This window comes from Lepidochelys kempii, chromosome 8 (genome assembly GCF_965140265.1).
Source record: "Lepidochelys kempii isolate rLepKem1 chromosome 8, rLepKem1.hap2, whole genome shotgun sequence".
In the NCBI taxonomy this organism is placed as follows: Eukaryota; Metazoa; Chordata; order Testudines; family Cheloniidae; genus Lepidochelys; species Lepidochelys kempii.
Genome location: NC_133263.1, coordinates 81,686,901 through 81,704,265, shown reverse-complemented (window position 1 = coordinate 81,704,265; position 17,365 = coordinate 81,686,901). Strand labels below are relative to the sequence as shown.

Sequence of the window (17,365 nt, the reverse complement as noted above, 5' to 3'; positions counted from 1 at the left end):
TGAAATGTTTCTTATTAGCCTCCTTTGGAAACAACATGAACAACATAGAAATTCAATTTTTTAAAAAAGACTTTCTGGATGTGCATTAAACGGCAAGACCTGGCTTCAACCACTTAGAAGTAAATTCTTAGATGATGGAGTGGTGACTCCCTGTTCTTTAACTGTGTATATTATTGTTCTAGTATATTTCGTAATTTTGCCAATGGCTCCTGACAGAACTTACTCAGAAGAGGAACCTTGATAATCCAATCTCAGTTGTGAGCTATAATTAACATTTTCTGAGTTACACAGGAACTTAGCAATTGTCATTTCAGATCAGACCAGTGGTTTATCTCATCCAGTAACCTGTGTTCAACAGTGGCCAGTACCAGCTGCTCTCAAGGTTCAAGAAAGGTAATTATGGAATAACGTGCTCCCATAGATAGTGGTCATCTTATGTCCTGAAACGTGAGTGTTTATAGCCCTTCCTAAACTCGTTTGATTTTTAATATTTACTATTGTCACTCTGGATATTCTTGTTGCTCATGTAAATGTCAGGTCCTATTCCGAATGTTACTAATTCTTTTTGAACAAGTTGAACAGTTGTAAAACTGTTGCATCAATGGTGGCGCAACAATGCGGAGAGGTCGCTTATAAAGTCAGCACTTACCCCCATTTGTATCTGTAGTTCTGTCTTGTGGTTACAATAGCTGTGGTATCTCTATCACCATTGTCTGGATAAATGTTGATATTCAGCGGTAATTGTTGTCCATTTTCATCAGGGGACAGGCTGTGCTATTTGTCTTGGCCCCTACTTGTCACTACCCTTCTCTCTCTGGCTTTTAAAAATTAAACCAGCTTGATCCATAAGAGCAAGATGGAAGCCTTCGGTTTCTCTGCTACCGGTTTATTCTACTAGCACTGATTTGGATTTATTTCAAGAGGTACTGAAGATTTCCTGCCTACTATCAGCTGCAATGTTGCTCTTCGGTACGTCCCAGAGTAGAGTTGTATGCCCCGCCACCATGCTGCAAGCCAACCATTTGCAAAAAATGTTGTGATTTCAGCCAAATGATGCAAAGTGCATTAATCAATGTCACATTCAGACAATTCAATAACACAAAATGTTTTTCAGAAAATCTTGAAATTGAGTAAAATATCCTTAGTCTCAGTGTTGTTTGTAACATCTATTTTGCAGCCACTATGTGTCTTTAGTTCTTCTCTCTGTAACGTGTGTCTGGGCATTTGAAAAGACCATCTGGTAGTGGAAGAAGAAAAGGAAGGAAGCTCACTTGTAGTGCAATGGGATTTTGTTTCCCATTCTAGTTGGCAGCCAGTTCTGACACTAAGCAATTCTTCAAGAGGTATTTGTTGCTGCCCTTTGGCAAACAGACAGCACAGCAGCATGCAGGTGATAGCACAGCCATCCAACTTAGGGTCTGCTAATGAACTGAAGTCTAAGAGTTTTGGATCCACAGGAGTGGCTGTGGCCAATTTCTCTTGTGAGGGTTTGGTTTTTTTCCCCATTATTTTTGACATTTCAGAGATGAAGCTTTGTTACATACATGCCTTTGGCAGTGGAGCGGGGAGATAAGAATTCACTAAGATATAGAACACATGGGCTGAGAAAATGTGTGAAAAATTGAAATGACAAGGTTATGTTGATAGTTTGCTGTTGTTGAGCAATAGTGCTTTGGTTAAAGAAGTAGCTTGTTGGAGATGTAATAAAATGAAATAGGTGCTGACTATGCCTAGAGAGAAAGATCGGAGATATTTAAGCCTCCCAAATCAGGGCTTACGAGATAGACCAATTCTGCTTTAACTCTAGGCGTGCTAAAGCAACATTATGATATATTGGTTAATTATCATTCCAGGTGTGTTATGCTTGCTTTATTTACTGAAGTGTACAAGTCAAGATGTTTAAAGGAAGCCCATGCAAATATCAAGTAAAATACAGCCATGCATAACTGAGCACAATCAAGTACAACAATATGAAGATACCACAATAATTATTATAAGGAGATAACACCATGAAATTTGTAAATAAAGGGCATGGGTCAGATCTCATTGAATGTGATTTTTTTCTACAAATGTTAATTGATCTGCTATGATTTATTGCTAACTATCTTAAATCCTTTTCTCTCTTACTTTTGCAGATTGCTGCTCTGTTATGCCATACTGTGGCATTTACCCACTGGCCCAAGCAAGGATTAGTGCACAGCTGCTTGCCCATGGGAAAATGGGGAGGGATTGTGCCTTTAGGCCAGTGCCGTCCGCTTCCTTTGGTGCGCCCAGCCCATAGGCCCCAGGGCTCAAGCATCCAAAGAAAAAAATAGGGGGATGCTCAGTACCCACAGCCTGTGGCCTTACCCGTGCTGTGCCCTAAGGCCCTTGATAATCGCATCCACGCTCTACCTCTTCCCCAAAACCTCTGTCGCTCACTTCTCTCTGCCCCCTCTCCCCGTCGTTTGCCCTTAAAGTAGGAGGGGGCAGAAAGGAGCAAGAGGGAGGCTCTCAGGGGTGGTGGTGAAGAAGAGTGAATGACAGGCAGGGAGGCCTCGGGGGAGGGGGCAGAGATGGGGTGGAAAGAGGCAGCGTGGGGGTGGGGTCTTGGGGCAGAGTGGGGGAGGCAGCACCCACCAGCAAAAAAAAGAAAAAAAAGAGTCTCTGCCTGTGATCCAGTCTATTCTATAAGCAGGGTCAAAGTAGGACAGCAGGGGCATGACTCCTCCTCTTCTCTACCCTCTGGTGGATCCTGTGTGCACCAAAGCATCCTTATACTCCCTTGAGTACCAGTACTGAAACTGTGATGGGCCCTTGTGTCAACTGTGTACGACGATGAGGAGAAAAGGCAAATTACAGTTTGGAGTTATGCCAGCTGAGTTTCCTGTATTGCAGAGCTGATCCAAATTCCATCAAGCTTCTCTCTCAACCCTCTTCTTTCCATCATGTGACTATAGGGACCAGATCATGTTGAAATCCAAACCCATCCAAAACGGCCGTTCTCAAGCCTGCCAAATTAAGGTCTCAGAATTTCAGCTGACATAGGCATGATTAGAGCGGGGCAACATTTTTCAAGCTACTTTTTTTGTGAAAAATGCATATTTTTACAAAATGCAACATGTTATGAATCCATGTTGGTTTTTCCAAATTGTTTGTGTCAGGCAAAAAATCCCAGAAAATTCCAAAAAATTTGGAATAATTCATTTCAACATATTCAAAATAATGTTTCAATTCTTCAGTTTGCAACACCTTTTCCTTTGAAGTTTATTTCAATATTTTAATATATTTATTTTTAAATTAAAAATATATTGAAATCAACATTTCATTCAACCTGGAACACATTTTGTTTTTCTTTGAAAAAATTAAATAAAGATTTTGGTTTGACTGCAAACTACTTTTTTCAGAATTGCTAGCAACCTGAAAAATCCAGTATTTGCAGAGATCAAGTCATAACATGATGATGTTGTGCATAAATGTTGTTGTAATATGTTGCAGTTCACCAGACTTTGTAGTTAATACCCGAACCTGATCTCCTCTCACTAAAGTGATATTTGGGGGCTCGAATAGGATTGCATAGAGCAAAAACTGGTAGACATTTACATGAATGAGGATCTTTAACAGTAGAATAATTGTATTTATATTTCTCAGCACTACAAATAATCCAGCACAATGTAATTAAAGCTCTTCTTAAAAACTCGTTGGAAAACCAGATTAAAGGCTAAAACATGATTGCTTCCACTACTGATCTCAGCAGCACTATCAAGAATAAGGCACACAGAATTTGGTCCTAAAACATTGTCATGTCATGAGGTGATGCAGATATTCTCATGCTGACACCCTTGATTAGAATGTATTTAGAATATGAATGTTTGCTAACACTTTGGTTAGCAATATTTAGAATAGAGGATGATGTTCTTGGGAAGGTGGGAAACATATTTTCATTGCAAACAAGATTGGTTTCATGTCTTTGCAAACTAATTATGACAATGTCTGCAAAAGCCTTGTCTTGTCTTTAAGATTATATGGTGTACAGCTTGCAGGGCTGGCTGTTTGTATTTCTGGAGGATCTCCCTGAATTCAGGCCAGTCCTGCCCCAGCAGTACTGGGTAGGCTAGCCTGGGGGGTCACACCTACATGGAGGACTTCCTCCTGGTGGCAGATCTTGATCCTCACCCTGGCAGTGGGATAAGGGCGGATGTCACCATGGATACATTGCAGATGCATCTGCATCGCAGAGAGTTTAAGGCCGGGGACTAACCCCTCCCAGATGAGAGTCTGGGTACATCCGGAGTCAACTAGTGCGGTTGTGTGGATCTTTTTTACTCATATAGGGACCAGGAGCTTCTCTGAGTCCCGTTTCTGTGCTCTTTGGCCAGCAACCCAAACTTGGCCGTAGTTACAATCCATATATGGGCACTCCCGCTGAAAGTGCCCTTCTTGGGTGTACTCCCAGCAGTGGTCTCGGGTCTCCGTGGGCCCAGTGTCTTCCTGTGGTGGGCCTCATCCCTTGTGTGGGTGCCCTTCACTTCTAGCCTGGGTTTGGCTGGCATGTCATTGGAGTTTGGGACTGGGGGGTTTGGTGAATGGTAGTCAGGATAGGCATTGGGATTCTCCCTGCTCCATCCTCTGTGGGTTCCCCCCGCCGGCCTCTCTCTCCTTTTTGGGCTCCCAGACCTCCGGGGTCAGGCCTCGATCCCATCAGCCACCAGGCAGCCCTCCATTAGGTCCATGGCTTCCGCCAGCATCACCGGCATTTTACCCATTCCTTCCCACCTGCTGGCAGTATCTGCATGAATTGTTCTAGGGCCACTGTCTCTGCCACCTGGGGCCCAGTTAAGTTCTGCAGGTTCAATCATCTCCACCAATAGTCCCACATGTGCTAGGCCACAGGCTGTGGTCGAGCTCCAGGGGGGTTTCATTCTTTGCAGAGCTGCTGGTGGTAGGTCTCCGGGCTACTTCCAGTGTGATCCAATATGGCGGATTTCACTCGGGGATACTACAAGGCTTCACAAGGATTGAGGCTGTGGTAGGTGGGCTATGCCTGGCTAGTTAAATAGGGGGGCCAATAATGTGGCCCAGTGCTCTGGGGGCCAACGGTCAGCTGTAGCGACCCATTCAAAGGTGACTAGAAACAACTCAGGGATGGGCCATGATGGTCCGACCAGGTATAATAGCGTTGCCACCTGCTGGATCAGACACTCCTGTTGAGTCTGGTGCTGGGCAGCCAACTCACAAAGCAGCTGCTGTTGTTGCTCCTGAGGCTGGGTCATCTGGAGCTGGTGTTGACTTGCCATCTGCTGCATCAGCTGGGCCTGCTGTTGCTGCTGCTGGGCTGCCTGCTGCTGCTGACTTTCTAACATCCACTTCAGGAGTTTCTCGGTATCCATTTCTGACTGGTGTGGGGGGGTCTCGCTGTCTAGTTCCCTTCTTCTGGACTTCTCAGCAACTCCTGCTCATTGCCCACATTCTCCACCATGTGTGATGGTGTATGCACACCCTGGCCAGAAAGGCGGGTGCCAGGGGGTACACGGACACAGCTGTTAAGTCCACTTGTCCGTTTCTGACCTTACCACCCTGGGGTCTAAGGACCAGCAAAAAGTTAATAGCCCTGGGGCCGGGGCAGCATGGCTTAATGGCTAGAGGCAATAGAGCTACCCTTTGATACAGGGCAGCGTGACCTAGTAGCCAGAGTCAATAGTGTGGCCCTGTGGTGCAGGGCAGTGTGGCCTAGTAGCCAGAGTCAATAGCGTGGCCCTTTGCTGCAGGGCAGCAAGGCCTAGTAGCCAGAGTCAATAGTACAGGCTAGTAGCCAGCACTTGCGGGGCCACCAGCAAGGATGGCTGGTGGCCCAGGTAGGGGGGGGTCCAGCCCTACCCAACTCTCCCAGGTCCCAACCCAGGGCCCTGGCAATGGCGGAGCGGTCCTGTCACTGGCTCAGCAGGGAATCCCACTGAAAGACGATGAGCTTACCTGGGTGGGATATACCACTCCGTCACCTTCCCTGGCTTACTTCCTACTGCCCATGAGGCTTCGGGATCTCCAGGCTCTGCAGCACCAGTCACTTCCTGGGGCTCCGTTGGTTGCAGGAGTCCAAGATGACCCTTGGGGCCTCCGATCTCTGCAGGCAGAGGCTAAGCCAGTCCTCACCGGGAACTCCCAGCACAGGTCCTTCCTCTCCAGCATCCAGCTTCCTCCCTTTATACTGCTGCAGCATCTGGAGCATGTCAGTCAAGCCTTCGGGGTGGGACTTCCGCTGTCCATAATGTGGGTTTAACCCCGTCTTGGCTAGTGCTGGGTATGCACACCCAGTCACAAGGTCCCCTCCAATCCTATGATGCTATGAAAATAATTTTCCATTGTTTTTCCAGCTCTATCCATAGGCAGACCAAATATGTGAATTGTTGAAAAGTGAGTTAATTCACCAATTTTTAATATCAAGAATTAATTTAATAGAACCACTAAGAAGCACGTGAGCCAAAGCTAGGAAACATTATTGTAATTCTTGTCCATCTCTACTCCCCATTGTTTGTCATCCTCTTGTGTCATGTCAAAAAATAAAATGAATGTTGGCAGACTTATTATTGCCAATGTAAGGTGCTTAGAGTAAAGAGTCTAGCATATTTTGAGTGCAGTAATAATATGTGCATGATTACATTTATGTAGGCATAGGTAGCGTTATTGAGGAAAAACAAGTGAGAACAGATTTCTATTAAGATCAAAGAAGTAGACTGTGAGAATAACTCTGAATACTAAAACCCATTTTGCTCTGAGGATGTCATGAGTAACAGTAATACTGTATTAACTTAAGATCTTTTTTCAATGATAGAGTAATAAAGTCGATGCTGCTCCATAACTGCTTGCCGAGCAGGAAAAAATGAAAAGGCAATGGAGAGTGTTAATAATCTGATCTTTCTTGAAATCTGCAGATTGGGCAAAGCCATATTGAAGTGTGCACAGTTACTTACGTAAATGCACAGTTGTGTTAGTATGGACAGCTACAGGGAAATGAATGTCTGGTGCTATATAATGGGAGATAGAGGGCAGGCCTAAAGATGTCTTCTGCAGTGAAAATTAACTGTAATTTAATTTTGGAGATTTACACTTTACAATATCATGTGCCCACCTTGTTACTGTATTCTACACACTGTTGCATTGCCTCCACAGCAATTCTTTTGTTCCTGGGCTACCACAAACTCCATGAGAAGGCACATTAGAGGGTAATGGATATTAGCCCACCAAGCTAGCTACTTCAAAGTGGCAATATATCTATCTACTGTTATCCCTGTCTGCATACTGACTAGGACCACAGTGGATTGAAATGAATAATGTCCACTTGTGGGAGGTTAATACAGGTGACATGATGATCATTATCATGATGTGTTCTCATCAAATTAGCATTAGCATGTTAGTTGTTTTAAATAGATCCATGGAGATCAATATGAAAATCTTAATGCATATGATATTGCTACAGCATATAATGGTAGTATGGTGTAAGAATTCATATATTCTAAGTTCTAAAAATGATTTTTTTCATTATATTTTGATTAAAACATAGCATTTAATAGTTAAATGTAAAGTTCTCTTAGAAGATCTGGTGTGCTTCATCAACACTTTAAGAATAAAAATATGTCTAAGATTTAGAAGCCTAAATCCCATTTTCAAATGTGACTTTTAGAGCCTTATTGATTATTGTCATAAATATAAAGGGAAGGGTAAACCCCTTTGAAATCCCTCCTGGCCAGGGGAAAGCTCCTCTCACCTGTAAAGGGTTAAGAAGCTAAAGGTAACCTCGCTGGCACCTGACCAAAATGACCAATGAGGAGACAAGATACTTTCAAAAGCTGGGAGGAGGGAGAGAAACAAAGGGTCTGTGTGTCTGTCTATATTCTGTCTTGGCTGGGGATAGACCAGGAATGGAGTCTTAGAACTTTTAGTAAGTAATCTAGCTAGGTACGTGTTAGATTATGATTTCTTTAAATGGCTGAGAAAAGAACTGTGCTGAATAGAATAACTATTTCTGTCTGTGTATCTTTTTTGTAACTTAAGGTTTTGCCTAGAGGGGTTCTCTATGTTTTTGAATCTAATTACCCTGTAAGATATCTACCATCCTGATTTTACAGGGGGGATTTCTTTATTTCTGTTTACTTCTATTTTTATTAAAAGTCTTCTTGTAAGAAAACTGAATGCTTTTTCATTGTTCTCAGATCCAAGGGTTTGGGTCTGTGGTCACCTATGCAAATTGGTGAGGCTTTTTATCCAACATTTCCCAAGAAAGGGGGGGTGCAAGTGTTGGGAGGATTGTTCATTGTTCTTAAGATCCAAGGGTCTGGGTCTGTAGTCACCTAGGCAAATTGGTGAGGCTTTTTACCAAACCTTGTCCAGGAAGTGGGGTGCAAGGTTTTGGGAAGTATTTTTGGGGGAAAGACGTGTCCAAACAGCTCTTCCCCAGTAACCAGTATTAGTTTGGTGGTGGTAGCGGCCAATCCAAGGACAACAGGTGGAATATTTTGTACCTTGGGGAAGTTTTGACCTAAGCTGGTAAAGATAAGCTTAGGAGGTTTTTCATGCAGGTCCCCACCTCTGTACCCTAGAGTTCAGAGTGGGGGAGGAACCTTGACAATTATCAATAAGACAAAGTATAATTTTCAAAAGCACCCAAGTGACTTAAGAGCTTAAGTTGTATTTTCAAAAGTGACTTGGAAACTTAGAAGCACAAAATGAGACTGTGGCTCCTATGTCTCTTTTGTATATGGGACCTGGGCACTTTTGAAAAATTTACCTATCCCTTTAGTTTCAGCATCTGGTAAGTGGTAGAATGAAACTCAAGGATGCTTCCTGGAGATCTCCATTATTCAGAAACAGCGCAGATATTGCTGTATGGTAGACGACCTACTCCCCATATTGTATGGGTTCCACTCCATGGGCTAGCACTGAGGAGAACCAAGCTAAGATCCTACTTTCTTCTGAGCCCTATAAAACTGTATGGAGGAGTGCTGGATCAGGCCCCATGCTCCCTTGAGTGCAGAGAGCACAAGGGGAAGGAAGGAAAGATCCTAGCACACTTCTTCCCTCCTCCCTAACGTGCACAAGCCCCAGGCCCAAGAGGAACCCACCCCACTCTAATATACGAGATTGTCTTGGCAAACCTTTTTTAAACCTTTCTTTTTCTCACATCTCACACCCTAACTAAAAAGTTGTCCCCTGATAAATAAAATATGTATTTAGCTTATAAACAATATTGCTAAATACTGAGGTATTTAAACAAAAAAACAGCTCAACAACTACAATAGCATGTAATTTATCACAACTTTCCAAACCAGGCCAGAAGGGCCTTTCTAACTCCAGAGAGGTTCTTCATTTAATAGAATTTCCTCGGTTGGGGAACATTTTTCCTATCTGTATTAAAAGGCCCAATGTGCATCACCATCACGCTCCCCCGCTCTTTAAAAAATGTGGGGGCTGCTATGCAGTAATGGGGAAAAAAATTCCATTCCACTATGTGCCCCATTGTGCATAACTCATGTTATACAACATGTGGGGGACTACATGCTATTTCCTTTCTGATATTTCCATTGCTAAAATAAAAACCAGAAGGCTCAGCCTGACTTTTTTTTTTTTCTTTCCATTATTATTATTAAAACACCACCGATGCAAAATCAGTCCGACTAGGAATGCTTACCACATGTGACACAACCAAAGCTTGGGCCATGGTTGCTTTGCAACATAAGTATCTTGAATAACATTACATTTTCATGTACAAAAAGGTTATTAATTTACCTAGAATGTCTAACGCAATGTAAAAAGAATGCACTGCAAACTCTCACTAAGAAAATCTAGTTTTTCAAATATTTTGACTTATTCATTCATTTGGCATTTTTCATTGAATTTCTGAAACTGACACAACAGTCTATAATTGAGAAGTGAAATATAGCTCACTTGAGAAGTAGGTGACCCATTGACTGTCAAAAATAAGTGCAGCATCTACAACATTATGACTATTTAGAAGATTTTCATACTGTGCTATATTTAGTCTTTCTTTTGTTTATTGCAGTAAACTGTGTGCTGAATTGTATAAAAAAAATTCTGCCCTTCTTTGATTTGTAAATAAATTATTAACCTTAAACATACAGGGGTAGAAGTGCAGCCCAGTGCATGTGGGTTCAGGTCATGCCTCCTTTCAGAAAACAGACATGTACACTCGTCCTTCCACTTTCTTCAGTGCAGACTCAATTTTTTTCTTTTTTAACATCCCTACTTTTACAGCCCTCTCTATGTCCTCCGCCGCCCCTTTCTGTCAGTACACTCCCCTTCCTGATCTACACACATGCTCTGAGAGCTATATTCTCGGCTGCAGTAAAGTGGCATAGCTCCATGGGCAGCAGGCTGATTAACACCAGCTGATGATGTGGTCCTCGGATCCTAAGTCTTTTTCCTTGCTGCTTGCCTGAATATTTTTCCTCTCCTTGTTGCTTTTTGGACCTCCCTCTGCAGCCAGGGGTGCTGGAACAATTTGTATAGTAGGGGTGCTGAGAGCCATTGAACCAAACTGTAAACCCTGTCTATAATGAAATCCACGTCAAGCCAGGGGGTGGAGCAGCACCCCGACTTCCAGCCCTTCTGTCTGCAGCCTGACTGACTAGCTAGAAAAGTGAGAATTACTTGTGTCAGGTTCACTACTTGAGAAACATTCAAAGGAATGCGTTTTTAATAAAATGGTTGGTCAAGTTGCATCCATTTCAGAACCCTGGGAAACAAAATAGTTGAATGTCCTTTTCTGGCTATCTTCTTATGTTGATAGCGTATTTAGAAAAGGGGATCCCAAGGCAGATGTTCAGTCTAAAAACACCAGCCCCTGGTTCAATGGCAGTATAATGATTAGTGCCTGATGAATATGATGCCGTTTTTTCCGTATTGGCTATCTAATGTAACAGGAGTACACAGGGTCTCTCACCCAGAAAAAAGGTCTCACCAAGATTGTGTTTGCGAGATTTAGCATTCAAAAACAGTACCACCACAAGAGAGAGCAGAAGTTTCCACAAACTGAAAAGCAAATTAAACAGTCCCTGCTCACACTGCAGCCCAGGAGCAGGGGTGGAGGTCTTCCACTTCCCAAGTTCTTCCCTTGGACTTAGCAGGGAGCAAAGATAGGATCTAGGAAGGGACTTGGCCTTGTCTACACTGCCACTTACAGCACTGAAACTTTCTTCACTCAGGGGTGTGAAAAAACAGTGTAGACAGTGCTACAGCGCTGGTAGCTATTCCTCTTGCGGAGGTAGTTTTATGACAGCGTTGGGAAAGCTCTCTCCCAGCACTGGAGCCGTGACTACACAGCCATGTTAAAGCACTGCCATGGCTGTGTAGATATACCCTTAGGCATTGCAATCCTAAGCAAAAGTTAGGCACCTAGAAAACCAAAGGAACGACAGCGATTCACAAAGCCAAGTTAGGTTCTTAACACCCTACACAATGAAGGGTGAGAGAGAGGCCCCTAAGAATGTGATCCACAATAGCCAGCAGATAAGGTGGGGAGTTGCTTCAGTGGGAAATGCTGCTGTGTCCGAGCCCCGCTCCTCTCTTGGACATAAGGACCTAACTCCAAGCTGCAGGGAGCCACAAACAGGAACCTGCTGCCTAGAGTCAGATGGCTTAGGTACTCAAGGAATCTCTTGAGGGTTTGAGTTAGGTGCCTGCTTTGTTCCACCCAAAAATGGCAGGAGGAGGAGGAGGTGCCCACTTTATAACATTTAGCCTAATGGTTAGATGCATAACCAATCATGGATCAAACTGTTCCACTGTAGATAAATATTTAAATAGTTATTGGACCAGACAGAGAGTGAGGTTGTGTAGTCCAGTGGTTATGGCACCCACCTGGGAGTTGGGAGATCCCAGTGTCCAGTCCCCCTGATCCAACCACTCTTCATTATTTATCCAGAGTGCAACAGCTTCACGAGAAGAGACTGAGGGCACTCAATGTTAATATCCCATAGCTCAGTGATTAGAGCACTCTCCTGAGAGGTGGGAAACCCCCTCTTCTCCCCTTCTGACAGAGGGGGGGGAATTGAACCTGGGCTTAAAGTTATAAGGTGGGCAGCACCACCACCTGCTCCTCTAGCTGGATTTTGAATGGATCCCAAGCCAGTAGGTAACCTCTGAGCATGCCCCCCAGATCAGGCCCCACATGTGACTTAGGTGGCCAAACCCCTGTCTTTCCCTGACTCATGAATCACTCTGGGGCTTAGGCAGCAGACGGCATCTGGATGTCTAGACGGAGGCAGCTGTGTGCAGGCCCAAAGGTTGAAACATAGGCACAGAGGGAACTTGTACCCTGAATACTTAGGTGCCAAGGGGCTCTAGGGCCTAAGTACCTCCAGGGATCCCACCCCGTGTTTTTATAGCTTTCTCCGGCCTACCTCCTAATCCATCTGCCAAATATCCCTGCTCCATTACCACATCCTTTATGCTACCAGGAGATTTGAGCAGGGAGTTAACTGCAGGCCTGCTGGTATTTAGGTAGGGGCCTCTGCACTCTGGAAAAAGTACATTAAACTCTGATATTAAAACTATAAACCTCTTTGTTTGATTTATTGGGCCACAATCTATGTGGATAAATCAGAATACAAGTCAATTGATCCAGGCAGAAAGGTTGGACTAATTCAATATATCAAAAGAGAAATGCACTTAGTTTTATTATGCATAAGGAGGGGATCTCTTATATTCAGATCTATTATCTGATCTTTTGTGAACACCAAAATAGGCAGGAGGAAATGCCCTTAATGAAAACACACTAACAATAAAGAGGCATGAATATTTTCTGGCCACTCAAAGGAATATAGAAACATCAGAAGCCTTTAAATATAAGTGTTCATTATTAAAAACCACTGGGAGTCTTAGGAAGAAGGCAAACATGTCTTATTTAATGGCCCTTTGGGAGCCAATTTATTCATATTAAGATTACATAAATCTCCTTTCTGGTTCCTTTACCTGATTCATTGGTCCATTGACTGTTACACTGCAGCTATCTTTTTTCATCAGCAACTCAAAAGAACAGTTAGATACCACAAATACACCAGGAAATTTGTCTTAGCTCCTTAATTGATTTGGAATACATCCCATTTAAAAAATTAAAGAACAATGGAGTCCATTTTCTTGTGAGTTAATAGAACACTGTTTTCAAAGGTTGTGTTTATAGCATTTTGACTAGACAAACTAGCCATTATGTCCCCTTAAACAATTCATTAGTTAGTAATGGCTACAATGACTTCCACTGATGACAGTGAAGCTGATCAAATACAGCTTTCACTGCTGCTAAATTCATACAGCAAGCCACTGATAAGTTCAGCAGCTGCTTCCCCCTTTATACCCTTTGCAGGATTTACTCTGCCCTGATGAGAAATAATGTGAAAGGTCAAGATTCAAAAACTCAGCCTGTACAATCAAGACGTGAATTCAGTACTCGAGTATTAAAGAAATACACATGTATGTAAGCCCTATGGCCAGAAGCTCCAGAGGAGAAAAATCATTCTATCTCTATTGGTAAAAAGGGGAAATTATTTCCATAGAAAACTTCATTTGCATAGGCTGCTACCCACAATTCCTATAGTGACACTTGGGAAGTCACCATAACCATACATACATGGACTTTGAGGGTAGGGCTTAGGGGAAAAGGAGGAGAGAGAATGTATATGTCTCATTTTTCAAGCAACTAAGATCTGCTCAGTAGTCCTGAGGAACTCCTGTCTCTTCCTCTGTGGGTACTTTGCTATGGTAGATGATACAGACTAAAGACTTCTCTGGAAAAGCTAATGTTTGCAGAGACAGGTCTGGTGAGCTCCACCTACAGACACCTTAATAAAGCTGAAACACTTAGCTCGGTTGGGTAGTAGAGCCTTCAAGCAGGACCAGGCAACCAGCTAGATTGGAGACAAATCTGTAAAGAGACACTTGAACTATGGCAACTCAACTGTGAGTGGGGTTTGGTGGATGGGTGAGGGGGTATGGTCAAGAGACTGTTACATAAGAATGGCCCTACTGGGTCAGACCAAAGGTCCATCTAGCCCAGTATCCTGTCTTCCAACAGTGGCCAGGGCCAGGTGCCCCAGAAGGAATGAACAGAACAGGTAATCATCAAGTGATCCATCCCTGGCCACCCATTCCCAGCTTCTAGCAAACAGAGGCTAGGGACTCCATTCCTGCCCATCCTGGCTAATAGCTATTGATGGATCAATCCTCCATGAATTTATCTAGTTCTTTTTTTAATCCTGTTATAGTCTTGGCCTTCACAACATCCTCTGACAAGGAGTTCCACAGTTTGACTGTGCATTGTGTGAAGAAATACTTCCTTTTATTTGTTTTAAACCTGCTGCCTATTAATTTCATTAGGTGACCCTTAGTTCTTGTTTTATGAGAAGTAGTAAAGAACACTTCCTTTTCTACTTTCTCTATACTAGTCATGATTTTATAGACCTCAATCATATCTCCCCTTAACCTTGTCTTTTCCAAGCTGAAAAGTCCCAGTCTTATTAATCTTTCTTTATACGGAAGCCGTTCCATACCCCTAATGATTTTTGTTGCCCTTTTCTGAACCTTTTCTAGTTCCACTATATGTTGGACATTCTCACCAGCGGTGGGAAGGGAGTTAGATGGGATAGTGTCAAAGTTACTGGAAGGAGATGGGTATTTTACTTTGTGTTTCTATATCTGTACTGTTGCTGGGTTTCCCATAGTACTTAAGTCATGCTGAAATGCTCTGAAATATTGCTCTGGCACTTTTTTTAGGAGACAGAATGACATTCCGGTACTTCTACTTGTCTTAAGCCAGGTAGCTCCTTCCCCCTCCCCCCCGCCTGCACAGTCTCCTCAGAGCCACTACATGCCATTTCTGGGCCCAATCAGGCAGGTGCTCAGGAGGGAGGAGGGAGTTAATGTGGAGGGAGTTGGAGACCCTGCAGCTGGGACCCAGCAGGGCAGGAAAGACACTGGGATCCTGGGATGGAGCGAGAGCCAAGAAATGTTAGGAGCTGGGTAACAGGGGCACCCAAACAGAAGAGCTCCATGTGGGGAGCAGGAGCTGGGCATGGATAAGAGAGAGGCAGGGACAGGCTGGGTTCCGCTGGGAGTTTCCCCTGCTATCCTGGGCCACCCCTAGCTCTCACACTGCCCCTATTTTCCTCCTAACTCCACCTGCTTCCTACCTGAGCCTCCCACACCCTGCCTCAGGGCACTTCTTTTCTTAGGACTCCAGCGCTGGTTTCCAACGTTTGTGACTACATTCCCTTTCCCCTGATAAGTATCCCTCTGTTTGGACACAGTCTCAGTGTGGGAAATTCTGGCCATTAAAGGTACTCAGGGAGGGTGTGTTTAGTTTTCCTAGATTTCTGGGAAGGAGCTTGAGCCAATTTAGTTACTTGTCAAGAGGGAGCCTAGATATATCGAACCCTTTTTGCTTCCATTAACCACCTGCCAAAAGGTTACATGTGGATTACAGAACCATGCAGAGATTTGCTGAGCAGCCTGAAAGGATAGCAGATAAATTATCATGTACACCAAAGGCACAGTGGCCCCACTTCTGCTTTTAGTTACGTCTGTGCAAACCTACTACTCATGTAGTCAAAGGTTTCTTCATACCTCACTGGCATGTTACATTTACATCCCTTTAAAACCTTTTTATACTATCAGAGTGGAAATGAGTCCTTATTCTAAATGAGAATCGGGTTTGTATGGGGATTAAACAACTGTAAGTGAACTCAGAATTTTCAAAGAGACCACAATCCCACCTGTACTATTATGGGCATATTTTATTGTCGCCACATTTTTAGTCTGTGAACAACTTAGTTTATATGCTCAAATCCAAAGTTTTGCATACACAAAAATATAGCAATGGAAATTCACTACTGTGATTGCAATTTCATACCCTGACCCTGAAAGCTGCTCTGCAAGGGTGGATCCCTGGGCCTGTGAGTTGCCCCAATGCACAGGTTGCATGAAACAACTAGCACACAGGGGCCTTGTATGTCACATTTAAAAGGTGGTCCCTATTTGCTCCACGCTTTGTAACCACAATGAAATTATAGTAGAGAGCCGTTTCTAAGCTTTAGGCATAGGGAGGTAAAGAAATTGGTGAAGTAGGGTACTTTTAATTTTTAAAAAAGGTTTGAATGTATTCAAAGTTAAGCCATTTTAATTTCCATTGGTTTAAGTTAAACTGTTTTTCATTAACAAAATTGTAATTTGCAAGCTAACCTATCACAAAACATGAGGAGCAACACATTAGAAATGAAGGAAGACATTGTCTCTTGTGTCTGATTACAGTTCTTAAAGTTTACAAAACTACTTGCAGACTAAATCAATTTATTTTGCCTGCATTTTATATTTTATTCAATGTTATGCACTGTTTAAGACTTGTGGGCCAGATTTTCAATTGGTATAAATTGGCAAACCACCAATTAAGTCAAAACAGCTATGCCAATAGACCCCAGCTGAGGTTCTGGTGCTTCATTTTTATTTACTGTTATGTTTCAGTACATATGTATGGAAGCAGAGAAAAGAATTACCCTCCCTTTCCAGAAACATTGTAGCCATATCATTACTACAATATAAGTCCTCATCCTGTGCCCATTAAAGTTAATGGGACATTTCCCATTCATAGAATCATAGAATATCAGGGTTGGAAGGGACCCCAGAAGGTCATCTAGTCCAACCCCCAAATCCCAGTCACTCCAATGGGAGCAGAATGGGACCCTAAAATTGTGTGTGTGTGTGCATGTATGTATCGAGAGGGATACAGACAGGGAGAGAGAAAATCTAAACTTAATAAAATACAATATAGATGTACAGATGTAAAATATAGCCAATGAGCTAAACAATATCATCTAAAATATAATCACGCTATTTTCACATGCAAAAAGAAACTTTAAAATATTATAACATATCTTCAAAAATCATAATACAATCACAGGGGAAAAATTCCATTATCTAATGAGCATTCTTCCTCATGTTTTTTAACACAAACAGAAAAGTTACATAGTTCTCCAACCTGCAGCTCGATGAAGGTGTCCTTCCTCTCCTCCTGATGTGCCTTCTTTTTCCCGACTCCCCAGGCATCATCCCCTACTGGCTCTGTCCACTTCTCAAGCTTACAGAAGAGCTGCCTGCGGTGGGAATACCTTTAAACCTGACCCTGACGCAGTTTCAGTCTATTGGTCTGATCTTGGCTCAGCTCTTGATGACCTTGGGGATTCCACTGAGATGCAGTCTGCCTCAGTGCCATTGGCTCTGCCCATCTGTTTAGATCAGTGCACAAATCTAACAGAATGATTTTGCCCTTAAAGAGCCACAGTAAGTGAGTAAGGAGATTCTTCACAGGCAGAAATTGTTGCGGATCCAT

General features: G+C 43.1%; 1 long non-coding RNA gene across 3 annotated transcripts in view; it reads right to left on the bottom strand.

Moving 5' to 3' along the window:
- LOC140916574 (uncharacterized) overlaps positions 1–17,164 on the bottom strand; it is a 110,181-nt gene extending 93,017 nt beyond the window's left edge. For all 3 annotated transcript variants that reach the window (XR_012160555.1, XR_012160554.1, XR_012160556.1), the window contains exon 1: positions 17,015–17,164. This is a non-coding gene — a long non-coding RNA (uncharacterized lncRNA). The remainder of the gene's footprint in view (positions 1–17,014) is intronic.
- Between the last annotated feature and the right edge of the window lie 201 nt (positions 17,165–17,365).